Raw genomic sequence first — 4558 nt, 5'->3', positions numbered from 1 at the left:
AGGATTGTTATTTAGGGAATGCTCACTTGTCGCAGTGGAAAGCACAGAATAAAGAAAGGATCTTATTTTCTAAACAGGAGAGACAAGCTTTAATGAAACTACAATCAGAGTGGTACACTTTAATAATTGAGAGTAAGCATATGAGTGCTGAGGAAAAGAATGAATAGGTCTGTCAATTCTGGAGTGGACGTAGGTTGTTGAGACATTAATCAGGGAAGGTTTGTTGGAGATAGTGGAATTTTGAGGACTTTGAATTGGGAAGACTGTTGAAGATATTGTCATGCATTTTTCTTTAACAATGAAGACCAAAACAAGACACCCCCTCCCCTCAAACCTGTTAGTGTACACATTCCTTGTCTTGTCGTATGCTATCGAGTCATTACCAACCCATAGCGACACCATGGACACATCTCTCCTAGAACGTCCCCCCTCCATCTGCAATTGTTCTGGTAGCATATCCATAGAGTTTTCTTGGTAAAAATACAGAAGTGATTTATCACTGTCTCCTTCCATGCAGTAAACTTGAGTCTCAGCTTTTGACGCTTTCCCATGACACTGCTACCCAGTACAGGGGAGTCTTGACTTGTAGCAGATTGCCTTCCACACGCTAGTCACTGGTCAAGCTAGGAATGGATTGAGTATGCCTCTGCCTGACTCTCCCTCCCATAGTCGAGACCGGTAGAGTACTGGAAACTCTCCAGGACCGACCCTGAGAGGGTTGACATATACCTAGCACATATGTAAATAGCATCCAACCCAGTTAAGAAGGTCAGTACTCAGAAACAGCCGTGACAGATGTTCTTAGCCTGTCTGATCCTTCAAGGCTGCCCTCTGGACTAACCCTAACCCTAAACATTAGCCCTAACCATAAACTTAATCCTAGCCTTAACACTAACCATTGTCTTATCCCTAGACAACATGAACCATAACCCTAACGCTAACCTTTGCATTAGCCCAAATGCTAAACATAACCTTAAATCTAAACCTAAGTCTAGCCTTAAACTTAACCCTAAGTGTAACTGTAACCCTAATCCTAACACTAACCATAATCCTAATAATAACTATAACCCTAGCCCTAACACTAACCCTAACCCTAAGCCTAAGCCTAGCCCTAGCTGTAACACTAACCCTAAAACTAACCCTAACCCGAGTGCTAACTTTAACCCTAACCCTAACAATAGCCCAAACCCTAACTTTAGCCCTTGGCCTAGTTGTAATCCTAAAGATAACCCTGGCCCTCACCATAACCCTAACCTTAATCTTACATCTACCCCCAACAAAATACTAACCCTCGCCATAACCATATCCTTAATCCTAAACTTAACCTTATCCTTATTCTGTGCCAGAGAGGTTTCAGTGCAAGTTAACTTTACAGAATAGAGAAAAGGTATGTTCACTCAACACATCCACTCTTAGCAGGTCAGAAGAAAATTGACCCATGCAGAACACTAGACACTTTATGTGCTGAATACAGTAAGGAAAGGATCCGTGCAAGATCAGTATCTTCTGTGATTTTGGAGCTGAGCGTCTGATAGTTGAGGTAGAGTTCAATATGGCATTTTGTGCCATAGGCAGTTCACTGCAAGAGGTTGAATGAGATTAAACATACATTTAATTAACTTGGTCATTTATCTAGTTTACGTAGGAAGATTGAAGAAAATTGGTTACATGTAGAAAACTAGAGTACTGATAGGTCGCATACAACAGGGCCAGGATCGGTGCAGGCATCTTCTGTTTCCATAGTACGATTTGGTTTGCAGCAGAACCAGCTGAAATTTCATGAACCTCCCCCTGCCCCCCCAAAGTTAACATTTCACGCCAGAGGAGTGTGAAAGCAAGAGACTTTATGAAATGGAGAAAACATCCAGTATCTCAACACATTCCCATTTACGTGGCAGGCTAGGAGGAAAAATGACTCATGCAGAAAGTTACACTCCTTTTGTCCCAAAAACTGTGGGAGAAGGATCAGTGTAGAAGATAACTTCTGTTACTGTATTTGCTACCATCCGTGGAACTGAACATTTGAACTATGAGGAGCGTTTTTATATCATTTCATGCCATACGGGTTTCTTCGCAAGAATCTTAACAAAAGAAGCAAGCATTCAATCGACTATTTTATTTGACTCTACTTAGCAGGATAGAGGAATAATGGTTCACACAGAACTCAAGATTGCTGGTAAGCTGCACATTGCTCTGGCGAGGATCAAGGTAGTAGTCTTCTGTTTCTGGATGTTTGTGTTATACAGTGAACAGATGAAATTCTGTGGAGCTGCACTTCAGGATTTTGCGCCAGAGAGGTTGACACCTCTCAAGTGACTTTACCGAATGGAGAAAACATACAATTACACAGAACATTCTAACTGACCAGGTTAGAAGAAAAATGTCGCATCCAAAACATGAAACTCCTTTTCTGCGAAACACTGCAGGACAAAGATCAGTGTGCACTTTTTCCTTAACTGCACTGCTCTCAAGGAAGGTCACATGACATTTCGTGCCATACGTGTTTCAGCTCAAAAGCTCATGATAAGCTTGAAAGAAACAAGCATTCAATCAACTTTCTTTTGTAACTTTTTACGTGGCAAGATAGAAGAAAAATAATTCATACAGAACTCAAGACTGCTGATGGGCTGCCCATTGCAGTACAAAGCTCAAGGTAGACATCTTCTTTTTCTTTATTATTATTTTACATAGAAGTGTACAGAAGAAATTTTGTGAAGCTCTCCTTGAGCATTTCGTGCCTAAAGGGTTTCAAGGCAAGTGGTTTTTACAGACTGGGGGAAACGCACCTTCATTCTTCACATTCACCTTCAATTAGCAGGCTAGAAGAATGTTCATTCACAGTCACTCTCTTAGTAGCCTAAAAAAAAATGACCCATGCAAAAAGGGGACTACATACCTTCTGACTTGAACATTGCTCGGTGAAGATCGATACACCGTCTTCTCTGATTATTTTGTTGTTCATGAAATTTAATATTTGAAATTGAAACACACATTCGCTCAGCTTTCTTATTAAATTCATTTAGCAGGAGAGAAGCAAAACTATCAAAAGAACCTAAAGAACTCAAGACAGCTTATGAGCTCCACAATGTAGTACAAGGAGAAGGGTAAACATCTTCTGTTTCTGTGTTGTTATTTTTACAAGGATGTAGATCGAAGAAATTCCTTAAAGTCCCCCTTGAGCATTTTGTCCCACAGGGGTTTCAGCGCAATGGTCTTGAACAGATTGGAGAAACTGCATATACATTCTTCATATTCACTTTCATTTGGCAGGCTATTTGAAAAGTAACTCATAGAGAAAGCTAATACTCCTTTTGCACTTAGTACTATAGAGCAAGGATCACTGTAGACATCTTCCTTAACTGTATTGTTGTCGCCCATAGAACTGAAGATTTGAAATTCTAAGAAGCGTTCATAAGACATTTTGTGCCATACAGGTTTCAATGCAAGAGGCTAAGATAAGGAAAAAAGCATTCAATCAACTTTCTTATTTAGTAGTACTTAGCAGGATAGAAGAAAAATGGGTCAATGCAGAACTCGACACTGCTGATGAGCTGCACACTGCAGTGCAAAGATCAGGGTAGACAGCCGCTGTTTCTGTAATATTATTTTACAAGGAGGTGAACAGGTGAAATTCCTTGAAGCTGCCCTTGAGCATTTCGTGCCAGAAGGGTTTCAGCACCAAGGGTCTTTTACTGCCTGGAAAAAACGCACGTTCAACTCTTCACTTTCTCTTTAACGTAGAAGGCTAGAGGAAAAATTGACTCATGCAGAAAACTAGACTCCTTTTGTGCTGAGCGCTGCAGTGCAAAGATCAGTGTTCATATTTACACTGACTGTACTGCAGTCATACGTGAAAGTGCGATCTAAAATTTGAAGAAGGGTTGAATTCGGTGTAAGCCTCTTTGGTTTCCATAGTTTATCCGGAACAATAATTCCCTTTCAACTTTTTGTGCCAGAAGAAGATTCAACGCAAGTGACTTTAACGGAATGGTGAAATGCCACAGCCAGGTAGCACATTCTCACTTATTTCATAGGCTAGAAGATAGGAGTAGGTGTCTTGCGTTTCTTTAGTAAGATTTGACTTGCAGCTGAACCAGTTGAAATTTTATGTAACTCTCAGTTAACATATCGCACCAGAAGGGTGTGAAAGAATGGAGTCTCTCAGCACCAGTCTCTCAGCACATTCACACTTACTTAGCAGTCTAGACGAAAAATGACTCATGCAGAAAGTTAGACTCCTTTTGTGTTGAAAACTGCGAGAGAGGGTAGATATCTTCAGTTACTGCACTTGCGTGTCATCCCTGGAACTGAACCTCTGAGTCTGAAGCGTTTTCATGTAACATTTCACGCCATACGGGTTTCTATGCAAGAAGCTTAATAAGGTTGAGAGAACCAGAATTCAAACAACCTTCTTATTTAACTCTACTTAGCAGGAAAGAAGAAAAATGGTTCACACCAAACTCAAGACTGCTGAAAGGCTGCACACTACAGGGCAAGGATCAAAGTTAGACGTCCTCTGTTCCTTGATGATTATTTTAGCCCAGCACTGAACAGATGA

General features: G+C 40.7%; 1 non-coding gene across 1 annotated transcript; it reads right to left on the bottom strand.

The window, feature by feature from the left end:
- Window positions 1-581: 581 nt before the first annotated feature.
- Window positions 582-719, bottom strand: LOC114808735. Its single transcript, XR_003756532.1, has one exon. It is a non-coding gene; the product is annotated as a small nucleolar RNA SNORA7 (small nucleolar RNA).
- Window positions 720-4558: the final 3839 nt, after the last annotated feature.

Source organism: Ornithorhynchus anatinus, unplaced genomic scaffold (genome assembly GCF_004115215.2).
Source record: "Ornithorhynchus anatinus isolate Pmale09 unplaced genomic scaffold, mOrnAna1.pri.v4 scaffold_175_arrow_ctg1, whole genome shotgun sequence".
Classification (NCBI taxonomy): domain Eukaryota; kingdom Metazoa; phylum Chordata; class Mammalia; order Monotremata; family Ornithorhynchidae; genus Ornithorhynchus; species Ornithorhynchus anatinus.
This window is presented reverse-complemented; position numbering and strand designations above follow the sequence as displayed.